The following is an 18960-nucleotide window of genomic DNA, read 5'->3' as shown; positions in this document are numbered from 1 at the left end:
GCACTGGGGCCATCTGACTCAATGGTACCCTGGTGCCACCTGCCACAGCGTCGCCTCTGGCCCGACTTTGGAGGAATAAAGATGGCTCGTGGCCCCAGAGTTGCCCCCCCTAGAACTGACTCCCCACCTGGGAGACTGGTCAAATGACCCCTGCTGGACCCTCCCTGCTCAGTAACCCTTGCTGCTTTTTTTTTTTTTTTTTTTTTTTAAAAAAAAAAAAAAAAACCTCCCTCAGCCCTCTCTGGGTCCATGCAAGGTGCTTAACCTCTCTGAACCTGTTTGCTCAGTGCTAACATGGGAAATGGCAAGCTTCTTCCCACAACCAGGGGCATTGAGACTATCAGCTTAGCTAATGGGTGCAGAAGGGATTTGTGGAGAATAGAGCACCCTGCAAATATAATGTCCTTTCTAGCCCTGAAGGCTTAGGCCCAGCTGTTACTTAGCCTTACAAGGCTGGGTTTCCTTGTCTGAGAGTTGGGGGTAAAAGTGACACGTCCCCATGAAGTTTCTCACTGATGTATTCATTCATTCAGCCAGCCAGCTTGGGGGGGGGGGCAGTGCTAGGCACTGTGTGGGCCCCAGCCATGCTCAGGCCAACCCACCCCCTCCTCTCTTAACTCCACCTACCAGCTGCTGTGTTATCCTGCTTCAGGCAGGAGAGGAGGTTCCTGGTGCTAAGCCAGACACCAGAGCTCTGCAGAGGGAGAAAACTGAGGACCATGAGGGCATTTTGCACGAGGCTACATTTATTCACCCACAAGGGACTACCCCTTATTATGAAATTATCTCTTTGTATCTAGACAAATTGTAAAAAGGTCTATTTCATTTATGAAGTTATGGTAACCAGAGGTGGGAGTTGATTTTCTAAGTGTTCTTCTCTGGCAAAATTAAAAGTTGGCGACTGGTGTGGCAGGCAGAAAGGTTCTAGAATGGCCCCCTGTGATCCCCTCTTCCTGGTATTCAAGCCCCTGTGTACTCTCCTTTTGTGCAGGATGGGCTGGGCCCAGTGACTCACTTCTAACAAATAGAATACGGCAATAATCACTTCCACGATCAGGCTACAAAAGATCGTGACTTCCACCCTGCTCTTGCTTTCATGCCCGGCTTGCACGCTTTGATGAAGCAAACTCCCACGCAGGAGACATTGACGCGTGGAACTGAGGAACTGAGGGTGGCCTCTGGCCAACAGCTGGGAAGACATCAGTCCAACAATCCTTGAGAGTAAATCTTGCTAGCAGCCACATGACCTTGGAAGAAGGTAGCTCCCCAGTTAGTTCCCTTCAGATTACTACAGCCAGCTGCGGGCCTGGACTCGGATGAGAAGACAGGAACATCTAGGACACAAAATCGGTTGTAAAGCAATTTGTTAGACAGCAACAGTCACTATATATCTCAGTATATTTTTTTTAATGTTCCTGGTAGGTGCGATCCAAACTTCAGGCACGAGTGGTGGTAAGAAAGTGCTCCTTACAACTCCTTTGCAGATGAGCATGTGAAATGGTAGCCTAAGGGTGGGGAGGCAGCTCCTGGGCAGGCCTGCAGTCTCATCTTGGCTGGTGCTCTCTTAGCCAAGTGGCTGCGGGCAAGTTACCTCGACTTTTCTGAGTCTCGAGCTCCTCATCTGTGAAATGGGTGTAATACAGCTCTCCTAAGCAGTAAGGAGATAAGTGTGTAAATACCAATAATTACCATTTCTAGGATGTTCTTTTGTGTCAGGGCCGGTGTTAAGTGCTTTACATGCATTATTGCGTTTTATCCTTACAAAGGTATGAAGTAAGCTGTTACTACTCCCCTTCTTGAGATGAGAAAACCGAGACTCATAGAGGCCCCGGGACCATTCCGGAGTCTGCCAGTCTCCAACCTCAAGGCACAGGAGTGCCTGATGCTTTGCAGGCCCTGGAGGAACCCAGAGGGACTTGGGTTGTGGAGAGACAGGGTGCTCTATTCTCCACAACGAATAAAGGCAAGAAGGGAGCAGAAAGCACTCCAGTGTGTGCTTTCTTACTGTGACCGCTAGGTGACAGCAAAGGCAGGCAGACCAGCCTCCAGCACTGAAACTGAGCTGAAAGTTGACTCCTGAGAATAAATTAGTTCCGCTGAAAATGGATTCCTGCTTTATTTCCCTAAATATTTATGGACTGCTTGTTATGTGCCAAAGGATTTATAATAATTACAGTAAGGCTCCTCACAGCCCTGTGAGGTTTGTTATTACCAACTTTCAGGAAGAGCAAGCAGGCTAAGTCACTTCCCAAGGTCACACAGCTAGAAAATGGCATGCATTAGGTTAATCATTTGGCTTGACTCTTTCCAGAACTTTCCCATGCCAATAGACTTGAGTTGCCATATATGTGACTTGTTAATAAGGGGAGAGAGTTGCGGTGCCTGGGTGGCTCAGTTGGTTAAGCGTTCGACTTCGACTCAGGTCATGATCTCACCGCTCATGAGTGAGTTCGAGCCCTGCGTCGGGCTCTGTGCTGACAGCTCGGAGCCTGGGGCCTGCTTCGGATTCTGTGTCTCCCTCTCTCTCTGCCCCTCCCCTACTCATGCTCTGTCTCTCAAAAAATGAATAAATGTTTAAAAAAAAAAATTTGTTTTCAAAAAGAAAGGGAGAGAATAGTTTTGTTTTACATGTGTTTTTCAGAGTTCTGTTTTTGCATGTTCTTCAACTCGCTTCTCTCACCAGCAGTGAATTTTGGAAACATTTCCAAGGGAGTCCATGCTTTAGTTTTCCATAGCGTGGTTGGATCACACGATGTCTAGATAATCAACCTCTGTAGACAATCATTTGAAATACTTCCAATATGGTTATGCTTTTACCCGCTCCCTCCCGCCAAAAAAAAAAAAAAAAAAAAAAAGCTTTCACAAACATGCATGAGCAGATGAGCCTGTGGTAGCATTTCTGTTCCATTGATTCCCAGGAAGGTGACCCATGGGTTGTTGGTCATGTGTGTGGTTGTGTGTTGAGAGAGATGCTAATCACCCACCTGGGGGGGTGTGCCCACTATCATTCTCATCCACAGTGAGAGGAGAGTCTGTCTCTCCAGCCCTGCTGGTGATCAGTGCTCACACTTTTTGCCGATTTAATACAAATAATTTTTTGGTATATATTTCAGCATCCTTCTTCCTTGAGGTGGGTAGTGAGAGTTTGGGGAAGCAAGAATGTCCCAGTGGGAGCGCCCGGGTGGCTCAGTCGGTTAAGCGTCCGACTCTTAATTTCGGCTCAGGTCATGATCTCACAGTTCGCGAGTTTGAGCCCCGCGTCAGGCTTTGGCTGGCAGCATGGAGCCTGCTTGGAATTGTCTCTCTCCCTCTCTCTCTCTGCCCCTCCTGCTCCTTCTCGCTCTCAAAATAAATAAATAAACTTTAAAAAAAGGAATGTCCCAGGGGGAGAGATGAGAGAAGAAAGTGTCCCCTCCCAGGTAGGCACTCAGGCTGAACGCATACCCCCTGTGTGTGCACAGGCCACAGACACATTGAAAAGCTGCCAGTCTTTTTAAGTTGCTGTGTACGAATCCCATCTCCACAGCCAGACCACAAGCCCACTAGGTTACGTTTGTGCTTTTGTTGACATAAACTGAGAGATTGCTTAAGGGCGGTGGCTATGAGAGGGATGAATGGGCGCCCGGTGGGGAGGTAGGACTGCAGGCAGTTGGGAAATACCACTGGGGAGAAGGTGGAAAGGGACAGGCAGGACTTCTAGGCCCCACCCTGTGACTTCAGGTGCAGACGGAGACCCCTAAGCCTCCTTACAGTGCAGAGGGGGTTTCCAGAATGTGGAGCTATCCCTAACATTAGAGACCCCTGGGTGAAGCCCCTCCCACTCACCTGGCACAATCAGGCCTTAGCCCCAGGGCTCCACTCTGCCCCCTGTCAGGAAAGAGCCATGATTATCCCCATTTTACAGATGAAGAAACTGAGGCTCCACGAGGTGAATACACCCAGTGGTGTCAAAGAAGTGGTGAGTGGTACAGAGCGGGCATAGGCTCAGGGAAACCAAGCTAAGTGGTCCCGGGGGCTCGTAGGCACACAGGGGAGGTGGAGACTCCCCAGGCAGGGCCCACAGCAGCAGAACCAGCAGGCGCTCCCAGGGAGGGAAGCCTGGGTGTCACTCTTGTCCCACCCTCTCCTGGGGCTGCCCGCCCCTCCCCGGGGCACATGTTATCTGTGTCCTGGGCACACAGCTGCAGACTCTCACCAGCTGAGGCCCTCCCTGGCAGGCAGCATCTGACCTTTGGACATGTAAACAAACCTTGGCCTGGCCCAGGGTGGCCCTGCTCGTTGTCCTTGGGGCCTGCGGATGTGGGTACACGCAGACAGGCATGTGCGCATGCGTTCAGCGTCCTAAGAGCGCCTTTGAGCCTCCACGCGCCCACTTGGAGTTGAAGCTGGGGGCCAAGGATGTCATGTGCATGCTGCTGTCTGCCTACACACTAGGGACTCTCAAGACTGGTTTCAGGGCCCAAGTTACTTCCTAAAAGAGGACCAAGCTGGAACCAAAGGATCGCAAGGGAACCTGAGGATCAGAGAGGGCATGAAGTGTGCCCAGAGCCACACAGCGGACAGAGCCAGGGCCATACAGACCAAGCAGGTCACACCTTCTCTGGGTCTCAGCAGCTTCGTCTGCCCAGTGGGGAGAAGCCTGCTCACACTTCTGACTCACCACCCCATCCCCCTGCTGTAGACCCTCACCCTGCTGGTCCTTACCACCACGCTCCTGTTATCTCCAGGGCCACGGAGCCTGCTGATTTCTGGAACAGGGCCCACCCTCCCTGGGGGGACCAGATGGATGGGACTGCAAAGGGCTGCTCAGGCCTGATACGGGTCTCAGTGTGCCCCAGTCTTTATCAGTGGGCCTTGGGGCTCTGGGCAGGCATGTGGCCGCGTCTAGGAGAGAGAGTAGTGAGGAGACGGTGCCGGGATCCTGAGCAGATGAGATACAGGACAGGAATGTTTTCAGTAATTTTTTTTTTTTAAATCTATACTGCTTTCTCTGATTGGGAAAGTAATTTAGGCAAGTTACAGTAAACTCAACAGAAATAGTTTTGAAAGTGAAAGTACCTATAAATGCACCTCCCAGACGTAACCCGTGGGCCCAGGTTGGGATCACCCTTGCAGATTTTGCCTGTGCATAGACTAAAATTGCCAGTTATTGGCTACACTGAAATCATACCGTAGAGCTCAGTGTGGTGGCTCAGAGTGTGTCCCAGGTCCCAACAGTGTGGCTCCTTGGCTTCATACCCAGAGTCCTGCGTGGCCTCATCTCTTTGGACCTCAGTTTTCTCTTCTGTAAAACCTCATATGGACATTGTCGAGGTTTAACAAAGTAATGCAGGTGAGGCTCTTAGCCTGGGCCTGGCCCGCAGTGAGCTCTCAACAAATGTCAGTGTCAACAGGACTGTCACATAATTTGCCTTTATTTTTCATTCAACAACAAAACATGGACGTCTTTCTATGCTGAGGCCAAAGTTGTAGCCCTCTCGTTGTGACAAATCCAGAGCTTTCTTTGTGTGTGTGAACCATCATTTTGTTTTTTAATCAATTTTATTATGGTATAAGTTGCATACAATAAGATACACTCATTTCGAGAGTACAGTTCAATGACTTTCAAAAATTATATAGTCATGGGGCACCTGGGTGGCTCAGTCGGTTAAGTGTCCGACTTCGGCTCAGGTCATGATCTCGTGATTTATGGGTTCGAGTCCCACATCGGGCTCTGTGCTGACAGCTCAGAGCCTGGAGGCTGCTTTGGATTCTGTCTGTCTGTCTGTCTCTCTCTCTGTCCCACCCCCGCTTACTCTCTGTCTCTCTCTCTCTCTCTGAAAAATAAACATTAAAAAAAAATTTTTTTTAATTATATAGTCATGTAACCATCACCATAATCAAAATCCAGACTATTTATGTTACCCCAGAAGTTCTTTCATGCCCCTTTGTAGTCAATCCTTTGCCCCCACATCTTGCCCCAGGCAACCCCTAGACTGTTTCCTGCCCCTATAGCTTAGCTTTCCTTTTTCTGGAATTTTGTTTCAATGGATTCGTACAGTAGGCACTCTTGGGGGCTTCTTCACCCCATCCAGTGTTTTTGAGCTTCACCCACATTGTTGTGTTACCAGGAGTTGACTGCTTCTCATTGCTGAGGAACATTCCTTCATGTGGTTGTCTTAGTTTTTAATATCTGTGCACCTGCTGTGGGACATCTGGATTACTTTCAGTTTGGGGCTATTATTCCCTCGTGTTTAAAACTCCAATGAGGAAGGGGACATAGACGGTTTCTAAATGTTTACTCTTGCCTTATAAATGATACTGCAGGGAGTAGTCGTGCACATTTTTATGGCCAGTATTGCCAGAGAAATGCCATGGCACTAGAGGCACAATAGAAATTTTATAAGAAATAAAGCTCCCCCTCCAGTCCAGCTGGGGACACAGAGGCCCAGGCATAGTGAACAATGTGCCCCAAATCACCCTGTGAATCAGGTTGCAGGCAGGAGAAGACAGAACACAATTCTGTGCTTACCCATCTGTCCCCAGGGCCTCAAACAAGGAACACCCACAGTGTATCCCCTAACGATGTTCGAGACCTCGATGATGATGATGGTGATGACGGTGATGTGGTCACAGTGTTGACTACCAGTATTGAAAGCTAGGTAGTGTTCTAAGTGTTTTGTGTCGATCGACTTACTTTAATCCACACAATACCCCAACGAAGGAAGTAAAATTGTTATTTCCATTCTATAGTTAAGGAAACTGAGGCACAGAGAGGTTCAGCATCTTGCCTGAGGTCACACAACAGCACATGGGCCTGAGTCCCTGCTGAGCCAGGGAGGAGGGGTGGCTCAGTGCATACAACCAGAATCAGATGCCAAGTGGCCTGGGCCTTTTGTCCCCAACTTGCTGTGTGGTGCGAGTGGTCCAGCTACGTCTCTGGGGCCCAGGTTCTTCACCTGCCAAAAGGAAAAGGGAGCAGTGTGGCAAGATGGTTCTCAGGATCCTCTGACAGTGTGGTTTAGATGATTTTCTAGGGCTGGGATGCCGGGAGAAACAGGGAGCTGGGGGCTTCACCCCCTAAAGGGGGTCAGGAGAGGAGGTGGTCTGGTGGCTTTTCCAGGCGGGATATTGGAGGTCTGATCTAGGTCCCAGTGACCAGGCTGCAGACCCTGAGCAAGGGATCTGGCCTCTGTGCCCTGGGGCAGGTGAGGCCGGCTCTCCTGTCACACTGCAGGTCACTGCTGGCTTACACGCCCAGAGTCCCTGGGCATCTGTGCCCACCACCTGAGAGTGATGTGCTCCTAGTCTGGAAGCCCCTCCTCCGCCCTCCAGGCCACGTGTCTTCTCCCTCCCTTGGCCCTCCCTTCAGGACCTGTGCTATATCTGCACCAACCCCCCCCCCCGCCCCAACCCCTGCCTCCAGCTTCAGTGAAACCACATCCATGGCCCTGCTCACAAATCTATGCCATCTAAAAGATGTGAACTATATACGACATTTACTGAGCACTGTTGTAATTTGCATAAATTAACATTTAATCCTCCCAATGACCCTGTGATATAAATATCATATCATCACATTTCACAGAGGAACTATCTAAGGTTCAGAGGGGTTGAGCACTTTGTCCCTGGTCACCAGCACATACAGGGCATAGCCAGGATGCGGGTCCAGGCACTGTTTCCAAGTCCAGAATCTCGACAACCGCACTACCTCTCCCTTCTTGGGGTACCCCAGAACCTCTGGCTCCTTCCTGATCGCATTCCTCCTACAATATCTGTCCATCAGCGAGGGGCTGGAGTGCGATGCTGCTGTTAGGAACACACTTCCCTAGAGCCGATTATCTTGGGTTGATACGACTGTTACTGGCTATGTGCCTTTGAGCGAGCCTCATAACATCTCTGAGCCTTATTTTGCTCATCCATAAAATGGAACTGACAACAGGAAGCACCTCACAGAGTGCTGACCACTGGTTCTAAAGTATGGTCCAGGGACCCCTAAGTTCCCCAAGACCCTTGGGATCCATGAGGTCAAAATTGTTTGCACTCTAAGACCAATGTATTACTTGGCTTTTTACTCTCATTCTTTCATGAGTGTACAATAGAGTTTTCCAGAGGCTACGTGTCACGATATCTCACAACAGACTGAATACAGAAACAAGTATGAGAACCCAGCTGTCTCCTTTTAAGCCAAACATTAAAGAGATTTGGAAAAGTGTAAAACAATGCTACTCTTCACAATTTTTTTTCAAAAATAAGGTTATTTTTCATAAAATAGGTTCTATATTAGAATGTGTATTGTTATTTTTATATTAATATTTATTATATATGTTTTAATTTTTGATACAGTGAATGTTGATAGATATAATGACCACAAAAAAGAAGATCTTTGGGGTCATCAATTTTTAAGAGTATAAACGGGTCCTGAGATTAGAAAGTTTGAGAACGGCTCTGGGAGTACAAGGCACTGGCTACTTTTGTGGAGGGAGAAACGCTCGACCTTAAACTTGCTAAAACACATCATTCTTTTTCACCAGGGCTGTGTCTCCCCTCCTCTGCCTGCCCTGTTAGAGGTCACTGCTAAACCGCAGGTGGCTGAACACTGGCCAAGAGACACACGTCAGACCTTGGCCCTGGTTCCACCATGGTTGATTGCTATGTCACCCTGGACTAGACCCTGGGATGCTCTTGGCTTTCCTTTTCTTCACCTGAAGGACAGGCATGGTCAGCCCAATTCTCGGGCACCTTGAATTGCTAACATGTGAAGAAAGTGTGAACAGTCTATCCTAAACCTGCCAGCCTTGAGGTTGGAGCGTGAGAACACCGGGAGGAATGCAGCCATTTGCCCCCAGCCTGGGTGGTGACACTTGCTATAGCCCTGGTCAAGAGACAGGATGCCAGTGTGGGAAAAGCTCCACAGTGGGTACTTCTGGTCTGGGTTTCTAGCCTCTGCAAACTCTTTGTGGTGCAGGACCCGCAGCCTCATGGCGCCTCAGCAATGACACCTGTGAACGGGAAGATTGCTTGCTGATGTTCTAGCTGGGACCGGGGAAGCCCCAGTCATGCACACCTCCTTTCCCTTTGTCTTATCATCTAGAAGATGACAGGGTACAGAGAACACTAAACAGGGAGAAGGGCTGGATTGGAAGCTGAGCAGCCTTATCTGACTCTGCTACCACCCCAAGTGACCTCAGGCAAGTCCCTGTCCCCATCTGAGCCTCAGCTCCCAGGAATTTGAAATGGGCACCGCCTGGTTGAACTTAGACTTGGCTTCTGCATGCCCTGCAAATCTGATGGCTGGTTGGGGATTCAGCAGACACTCCTTTCTCAGGGCCTCATATCCCACACTGAAATGCCATCCCCAAACATCCTTGTCTTTCTCCAGAGGGCCAGTCTGTTCCTGAGTCACTTAATAAAACTTTATTCAGCACTTACTATTAAGAAGCCACAGGGCAGACTGGAGCCCAGATATTTTCAATTCTTTGTATTCCATTCTACTTAATCAGGACTCCAGGTACATTGATTTGCAGCCCAGGGCTGCACTAAAGAGAAGAGAGGAATGAATCATGGTCTTTGTCTTATAATATGCCTGGGACCTCACTAAGAGAGGCATTTGTTCATTCGTTCAACAAATACCCACTGAGCACCGACTTTGTGCCAGGTCCTGTGCTATGAACAAAACAGACCCGAGCCCCGCCCTCATGGAAATTACAGTTTAGCAGAGGAAGCAGACATTAAACAAATAAACACACAAGTACAGGTATTATTATGCATTCCGATGACTTACATAGATGGTATGAGGTAGAAAAATAGGAAAGATTTTTCAGTGGGGATTGTGAACAGCTGTTACTAACACATCTTAAAGAGAGTAGCATAAGCACATAAGAGTTTACTTCTCATAATGAGCAGTCTGAAGGTAGTGGCTGCTGATATTGGTTCAGTAACTCAGGAACAGAAGCCTCTGTTGTACCTCATGTTCCCAAGATGGCTGCTAAAGTGTCAGCCTTTACGTTTGTATTCCAGATGGAAAGCATGGAGGATGGGAGAGCAAAAGGGTACACATTGGTTCTCTATCCACCTTTTAAGGAGCCTTCACAGAAATCCACACAACCTCTGCTTATATCTTATTGGCCCGAACATAGTCCCATAGCCACACCTGGCTGGAAAGGAGGCTGATAAATGAAGAAATGAGCAGAGTATCCTTACTGAAATGAAAATTCTGTATGAAGAGTGAATGGGAAAAATGATATTGAGTAGATGTATTCATTGCCTATTGTCACCGTAACAAATTAGTAGAGGCTGGGTGACCTAAACAACAGGCATTTATTCTCTCACAGTCCTGGAGGCTGGAAGTCCAAAGTCGGTATCACTGGGCCAAAACCAAGGGGTTCACCAGGCTGCACTCCCTCTGGAGGCCCTTCAAGAGAATCTGTTCCCTGCTTCTTCCAGCTTCCAGGAGCTGCTGGCATTCCTTGGCTTGTGGCCATGTCACTCCAGTGTTAAAGGCTAATTATCTTCACATCTCTGTCTGCTTTTTCTTCATGTTCCTTCTCCTCTATATATGTGATGAACCTGTCCCTGTGTCTCTCTTATGAGGATACATGTGATCGCATTTGGCCTGGCTCCCCCCACCAGATTGCCCAGGATAAGCTTCCCGTCTCGAGGCCCTTAATTTAATCACACCTGCAAATGTTACCCTCTTTCTAAACAAGGTAACACAGGTCCCAAGGATTAGGGACGGATATCTTTGGGGGCCACTTTTCAGCCCTCTACAGTAGGGTACCTCACTTTCTGCTCCCTGCAACTCCATTTAAACTGACGGGTGCCCAAAGAAGAGATACCGCACCTGAGGTGGAAATGGTACATGGGAGTTAGCCTGGGGAGGAGTGGGGAAGAGTGTCCCCAACAGAGGGAACAGCATGTGTGAAGGTCTGAGGTGACAAAGAGCTGGCCATGTGGTCAGTGGGACTGGTAAGGGCAGAGTGCAGGAGAGAAAGATGAGCTGGGGTCCGAGAGCACGGAAGCCATGTAGGGTCGTTGTCTTTATTCTATTTTATTTTTTAATTTGTTTGTTTGTTTGCTTGTTCTAGTAACCTCTACACCCAGCATGGGGCTTGAACTCATAACCCTGAGACCAAGAGTTGTATGTTCTTCTAAGCCAGCTGCTCCTATTCTATTTTTATCAATTTTTTTTAAGTTTATTTATTTATTTTTGAGAGAGAGAGAGCATGTGGGCACACATAGGCACGAGCAGGGGAGGGGCAGAGAGAGAGGGAGAGAGAGAATCCCAAGCAGGCTCCTTGCTGTTAGCGAGGAGATGCTCAGGCAGCCATTTGAAGACTGACGTTGTCGCCATAATCCAGGGGAGGAAGGATGGCAGCTTGGTCGGGGCTGTAACTGGGGGCCAGGAGCAGTGGTCAGAGAGGGTATAGGGGTTGGTGATAGATTGGATGGGGTGGACCTACACCGTTAATGCTGGACCCATAGGATTCAAGGCTCTCTCAAAAAATAAAAACAGAATCCTGTAATTCTATGGTTGAAAGACACCTTCTATCATTTCCCATTTGGGGAAGATGCGTCCCAGAGAGGGAACTATGAAGGGGCCAGAGTGGGCCCATGGAATCCTGGGGGCTTCCTGGAGGAGGTAGAGGTTAATAAGCTCTGGATGGAAAAAGGGAAGGGTTGTAGGGGCATGTAACATATTCGGCCTTATAATAGCACTTCAGGGGGGCCTGGGTGGCTCAGTCGGCTAAGCCTCTGACTTCAGCGCAGGTCATGATCTCACGGTTTGTGAATCCGAGCCCCGTGTTGGGTTCTGTGCTGACAGTGTGGAGCCTGGGGCCTACTTCCAGTTTTGTGTCTCCCTCTCTCTGCCCCTCCCCTGCTCTCTCTCTCTCTCTCTCTCTCTCTCTCAAAAATAAAATAAACATTAAAAAAAAATAGCACTTGATTTTTTCCAAGTTTCAAATCTTGCCTTCTCTTTCTAGTGTGGGAGCACTTTGGGCTGGGGATGTGTCTGAGTTTATTCACCAAACCCAAGGTATGTAGGACAAGATAGCGTGAAGGTCACGGTGGAGAGCAGATGACCGGGGACAACCCAGTGCCCTTCTAAGCCTCAGTTGCTCTATCTTTGAAATGGGGTAATCACGGTGCCTACAAAATAGGATTGTTCTGAGGATTCAATGAAGTAGAGAATTAAATATAGGGTTTAGTAAAAAGCTAACGAAGCTTAAACCTGTCAGAGCTCCTCACTAGCTCTCACACTTCCCCTGGGAGGGGCCCTCAAAATGCATTCACACAGTGATCAGAGGGTGTGGGGCCAAAAATGTAAGATGAAATATAACAGAGGTGTGTCGGGCAGCTGATTAGTAAAAGTGTTATTTATTTGGATTTTGTGATGTTTGCGGAATTGGTCGCTTTAAAAACTGTGTTATTTGCTGTGCTTTCTTCTCGCGTGCTAAGTAAACATTCCCGTTGGCACTAATTTCATACCTAGAATTGCGTGTCTTGCACTCGTCTTCCTAAGGAAGGCTCCTAAGATTGTGTGAGCTTCGGGCTTCACCACCCCTGCGCCCAGCGGCCCAGAGGCCCAGCGGCCCAGCGGCATGTGCTGTCCCAGTCTGCCCACAGATGGACTGAAGGTCGCCTGTCTGGAACCAGTGCCGAGAGCAAACGGCAGGCACCTAGGGCCATCTCTCTTTCTACCTGTAAACTCTCTTCCCAAGACTGAACCCTGTGGGGGCAGGAATCTCTTCTTCTTGACCCTCAGCAGACCCCCAACACTCACCGCAGCACCTGGCATGGGGCAGGCGTGCTGTCCAGAGCAGGTGAATGAATGAACGTGAAGGAATAAAGGGTGCCCCTGCCTGGTTCTTGAGACACAGGAGTTGGGGACCAAACCTGAAGACAGGACAGTTCATGAGCAGGCTAATCTGAGATCTCCCAAGGACTCCTGGGTGGGCTGACCCTGGACCAAAGCCCCCCCCCCGGGGCTGATTCAGAGAGAGGACTAGATGGCCTTGGCTGATTAGAAGAACAAGTTCTACCCCCATTGCTGAGCCCCAAGAGCACCTCTCAGAGAAGCCTCTGGTTGGGGCCACCACACCCCTGACTGCATGTCACTGGGACCTGCCCCTTTGTCCCCTGACCTTGGACTGAACTTCAGACTCAGGGCAGGCTACCTGCAGGTTCTCAGGGCACAGGGTAGGCAGAGAACAAATCACCTGGAGGTAAAGTGGGAACTGACACGGTTTGCTTAACCTCTCTGTACGTCGGGTTCCAGATGTGTAACTTTGAGCAAAATTTTTTTGTGTGTTTATTTATTTATTTTGAGAGAAAGAGAAAGGCAGAGAAGGAATCCGAAGCAGGCTCCACGCTGTAGTGCAGAGCTTGATGCGGGGCTAGATCCCACGAAACCATGAGATCATGACCTGAGCTGAAATCAAGAGTTGGAGGCTTAACCGACTGAGCCACCCAGGTGCCCCTGAGCAAGCTTTTACTTCACTTTTCTGAACTTCAACTTCCATATCTGTAAAATGGGGCAATAATAGTTTCCACTTCAGGCTTGTGGTGAGGACAAAGTGGGATGAGCCCTCTGTAGCTTTTAGCACAAGGTTTGGCACATAGGAAGGCTCAACAAATACCATTTATTATTGTTCTTTCTTATTATTATTTCTAAACACCTATTTGTGGAAGTTTTCTTTGATTTAAGGTGAGATGAGAAAAATTAATATGGGAGAAAGCCTATTAATATTAATGTCTCCATTTCCTTTTGTTTTTTTTTTTCTAAATTTCCATTAATGTATTGCTTTTACAATAAGAAGGCACAGAAGCCACATATAAATTACAAATACACCCACTAGATCTGTTTAATAAATACTGTGAAGAAAGAGCTGAAATGTTAATGGTAATTACCCCCTCTGGGTGTTAAGAATAAAGATGGGTAATTTTTATTCTGTTAGTAATACATTTTCCAAATGTTCTACAGTGAGTACGTGTTTCTTTCACTAAGTTACTGGAAAACAAGACTAAAATCTTATTCAACTCTCTATGCTGTGATTGTGTCCTTCCCACTAGTTTCACATTAGTGTTCTTTCTCTGAAATCATGATCAGAATAGATCATTCATTTTTTAAAATCTATTCTGGGAAAATTTTTTAATGGACATCCCTGTTTCCATTTTTTTGCCTGCAATTTCATTGGTCTGCGAAGTCCTGTTATTGATACCCATCCACTGTTCTAGATGAACTACCTTATTTTAGAGATGGGGAAACTGAGACCTAGGAAGATGAGCCTTCTAAAAACACAAGCTTGCATTCTAAAAACACACAAAAAATACAAACAGTAATATTACAAACATCCAAGTCTCCTCCTCAGAATTGACAACTGTTAAGAATTAGTTATATTTGCTTAATCCTGTGTTTTTATTTTTTAAATTACAAATAGATTCAATGCCCCGTTTGCCCCCATCTCTGCCCCGTCCCTCTTCCCCACGGCCCCTCAGCCAGCCCACTATCCACTATCAACTATCGTATGCAAAACACAATATGGGCAGTATTGTTTAGCATATGTATTTCAAAATTACATAAATGGCATCAAACTGCACATATCATATCATTCCACCACTTGCTTTTTTCCCTCCCTTCTCAGCATTATGTTTTCTAGGTATATCTGCATACATATATACTCGGAATCATTTCTCTTTAGTGTTTAGTATTCTAGCTGGTATATCCATTCCCCTTTGAGGTCCTTGTAGGTTGTTTCCAGATGACGTTTCCAAGGTCACAGAGGAGTCAAATGCCCTTTCTACTACCCAACAGCACAGACCCATGGTCACTCTGACAAATACAGTTCAGAATTCAGAGCTCCATCACCGTACCCCTGGTCACGGGTGGGATCCAACTGTGTCCCTGGACCCAGACTCCTCTGTTCTCCTTATATCCTGGGGCCCCAGAGATTCAAGGCAGCTGGGCTTCACAGTATGGGCAAGAGGGGGTTTACAGGCAAGGGTCTTTCCTCAGGGACGGAATGCTAAGAGACCCCTGGGCACTCCTGGCCTGGACTTCGTTATTCCAAAATGTGGTTAGGATTGCCAGACTGTTTTCAGTGATCAACAGAGGACAAGGCCTGTGGCAGTCATCCGTGCTGTTCACCAAATATTCCAGTTCTCTCCACTTGGGGCACACGGGAGAACACACGTCCCTTCCCCTTTAGAGTTAAGCCTATAGGATTTGCTTCATCAAAAAAAAAAAAAAAAAAAAAAAAAAAAAATGTGAGAGGAAGTAACAAGTCACTTCCGAAGCTTGAGGAGCCAGTGTGCCTTTGACTACATTCTCTCTTGCCTCCTGGAACAGCAACTGGCAGTGTTCAGGTTGGGGACAACACACAACAGAACCTATGGCAATCCCATGACGAATGCCTTAAGCCCTTATCTCGGGGTTGTTTGTCACTGCAGCATAACCTGGCCTATCCTGCCTGCTACAGGGCCATGTCTGGTGGGCCCTACCTACTATGAGCCTAGTGATAAGCTGTCCTTATTATTATTATTATTATTATTATTGTTTATTTATTTTTGAGACAGAGAGACAGAGTGCAACTGGGGGAGAGGCAGAGAGAGAGAGAGGGAGACACAGAACCTGAAGCAGGCTCTGAGCTGTCAGCCCAGAGCCCGACGCGGGGCTCGAACTCACAAACCATAACATCATGACCTGAGCCGAAGTCAGATGCTTAACCAACTGAGCCACCCAGGCGCCCCAGGACCTGTCCTTTTTTTAAACACAGGTTTGCAGAGTGCAAGATAAGTACTCCTCAGGGGCCCTAGTGGAATAAAGAACTTTAGGGCTGAGAAAACAAGGGATTCTCCATCCTTAAAAAGCACTCTGAGTTAGACAAAAGCCTGAAAGTGTCGTTGTCTGGCTGAGTTTCCTTTGTCTGGTGAAGGATTAAATGAGGTACACAAACAATAGGTACCTAGGACAGCCCTCGGCACGTGATGAGCTCCGGGCTCCAAAGATGTTCACTGAAACCTCATTGGTAACAAGAAAAACTTAGAAGCCGAGTACACAACAATAGGGGACATAGTTAACTAATCGTATGTCCATATATAGTCGTCCCTTACTTTTGGAAAGGTTGCATTATGCCACTTTGCTTTTACAAAAGATCTATGCTAGCACCTACCTTAGTACTCCATGAGCGACTCCAAGCCAGAGCCTGTGCAGCTAACTCACTCCTGAATTCCTGATCCACAGGAACTTGGGAGATAATAAATAATTGTTTTAAGCCACTAAGGTTTGGGATCGTTTGCTACATAGCAATAGGTAACTAATACAATTACACAATCACAGCACAAGGAAAAATGATACCTTGGATATCTTTAAAGGAAAACAAAACAATTGCCACATGACTCTCTTGGTCCCCGAGAGTTGGAAGAACACTTCGGCACAGACCATCCTCTCTTATACGCTCACCTGGCCACGTTCTCACAGCTCCTGATAAGCACCCCATCTTTCTCTGGCATCAGCTCTAAAACGGGCCTTCCGTCTGTCCCTGTGATGGCGTTCTGTACCTTTCCTACAACCCAATTCAAACAAAAAGCACCAGAACAATATATACCCTGGCTCGGAATAAAAATAAACTTCATACACTGATAAAAACTTGGCACCACCCCTCGGAGGTCATGAGACCACAGTCCACTGTGCTAGGGATTTCATCGAAAGCTGAAAAAGGGCAACTTTTAAGCCGACCCCCTCCTTCTGCCCAGGCACCTCCCTGCCTTCTCCATGCCTCCCATATTTCCTCTGCACACCCGAGCTGGAGAGGAGCCCCCCTTCCTATGGAGAAATCTGCTTTCAGCGGAGAAGATCAGGGTGGTTAGACTTTGCAGTGACAACACTCAGGTTCAGATTCATCTTAGCTCTGTCACCCTGAGTAAGTCACTTAGCATCATGGTATCTGAGCTTCCTTTCTCTGCTGTGAGGCTAATAATAGCACTTTCCTTCCAGAGCTGTTGAAGGGATCCAATGAGAAAAAAATTGTCCGGGGCTTAGCACAGGGCCTGGCAAATAAATAAGTGCTCATTTGCATTCATTGTTCATCAAGAATCACAGCAATAGTGGTAGCTGCTATTTATTCAGGGCTCAGTAGATGTCTTGTATCCTTTACGTGTACTATCTCATTTAGCCCTACCAGATAGGGCCTCTCAGTATCCCCACTCTAGACATGAGGAAGCTGAGGCACAGAGAGGTGAAGTGCCTTGCCCAAGGTCACACAGACTCAGGTAATGAGGTGCCAGAACCTCCATCTTTAACCACCTTGCTCTACAGCCCCCCAAGAGGAAATGGACGGAGGCCCTGTGAACATAGAACACTGCGGGGATTGCAGGAGAATAGGAGTGCAGGGAGAGATAGCACAGTACAGGAACACACAGGCAAGAGATGAAAGTTTCCGGAGTGCCAGAGACTGGAGTGGTGTGAAAGTCCTCTGCGGGTGTTGTCGCCTCTGTCTTGTCTGTAGCAGGAGCCTGAGGCCTCCTGCTTGCCTGGCACTGCTACGGCTCTCCCCTCCAGCTGCCATCCAGTCCCTTGCCCAGCAGCATGGATGCCCTGCCCAGGCCTGGACAGGCCGAGAGCCCTGCTAATGGCTCCACCTTGCCCTTCCTGAGCACCTGCTCTGGCTGTAACGTAGCTCTTGCTCGTTAAAACCAGGCTCTGCTGGTGGGGAGAGTCAGGCTGTTTTATTTGCAAAAATGAAACTGCATAATGATGATAGCGTCAAACGGGACCAGTTTTGGCTCAGCACTATAGCATTGTATTCTCACTGAACCAGGAAAGCAAACTCGCAGAAGCAGCAGCAGCGTCTATAGCTCTGGGCCAGAGAGAGCTGGCTGGCGTGGGGCCTTCTTTCTCCACATTCGCACCCCAGGAAACCCCTGTGACTTGAATGATAATAATAAGGTCTGTAGAAGTATCACTGAAGTGCCAAGCTTTCTGTGGCTGGGGTGCATAGAGTTTCAGTTGCTGAACAAGGTGGCGCAGCTGGTAAACCTTCTGTTTGTGGCAAAGGGAAGGGGCTACCTGCATGAAAATGAGGGTCGCCGTGACAGCTGCAGCCACTGGACCTGGTGGAGACAGTGCAGCCCGTCAGGAAACATTTATCCAGGGGGGCAGTGGTTCTCAGTCGGGGAGGAGGGGTGATTCTGTCCCCAGGGGACATTTGGAACTATCTAATGTTGATTTATTTTTGAGAGAGACAGAGACAGAATGCGAGTGGGTTAGGGGCAGAGAGAGAGGGAGACACAGAAGCAGAAGCAGACTCCCGGCTCCAGGCTCTGAGATGTCAGCACAGAGCCCGACGCGGGGCTCGAACTCACAGACCGCGAGATCATGACCTGAGCTGAAGTCGGACGCTCAACCGACTGAACCACCCAGACGTCCCGACATTTGGAACTATCTGGAGACATCTTGCTTGTCACAACTGGGGAGGGAGTTGCTACTGGCATCCAGTGTGTAGAGACTGATGATGCTGCTGGACATCCCACAGTGCCCAGGGCAGCCCCGCATCACTGGATTATCTGGCCTCAAATGCTAATAATGCCGAGCTTGCAAGACCCTGGTCTAGCAGTTGAGAAGGAGGCGGCCTCTGGAGTCCGAGGCACCAGAGGCACCTTCTTAGCTGTGTAAACAGGAATAGGCACTTGACCAACTCAGTTTCCTCTCTGTAAAACTGGGGATATTAGATTTCTGCCTCACAGAACTGAACCAATGCCCATTCATGACTTTGGGGGTCTAGCATACAGTGAGTGCACCATAATGTTGCTATTGTTAATTACCAAGGACGTGCACTCTGCAGAAGAGCACTGGCAAGATAAACAGTGAAGAGGCCACTAGAGAAACAGACCAAGCACCTGGGAGGGCCCAAGGAGGCTGCAAAGAATCATTTTGGCATTCAAGGTCTTGCTTTAGCCTACATTGTTGGCCCAACCTGTCAC

General features: G+C 48.2%; 1 long non-coding RNA gene across 1 annotated transcript in view; it reads right to left on the bottom strand.

Moving 5' to 3' along the window:
• Positions 1–222: 222 nt before the first annotated feature.
• Positions 223–18960, bottom strand: part of LOC123575769 — a 66865-nt gene continuing 48127 nt past the window's right edge. The window contains exon 3 of the long non-coding RNA XR_006700989.1: positions 223–1334. This is a non-coding gene — a long non-coding RNA (uncharacterized LOC123575769). The remainder of the gene's footprint in view (positions 1335–18960) is intronic.

Source organism: Leopardus geoffroyi, chromosome A1 (assembly GCF_018350155.1).
Source record: "Leopardus geoffroyi isolate Oge1 chromosome A1, O.geoffroyi_Oge1_pat1.0, whole genome shotgun sequence".
Classification (NCBI taxonomy): domain Eukaryota; kingdom Metazoa; phylum Chordata; class Mammalia; order Carnivora; family Felidae; genus Leopardus; species Leopardus geoffroyi.
Note: the sequence above shows the minus strand (reverse complement) of the source record. Positions and strands in the feature narration are given on the sequence as shown.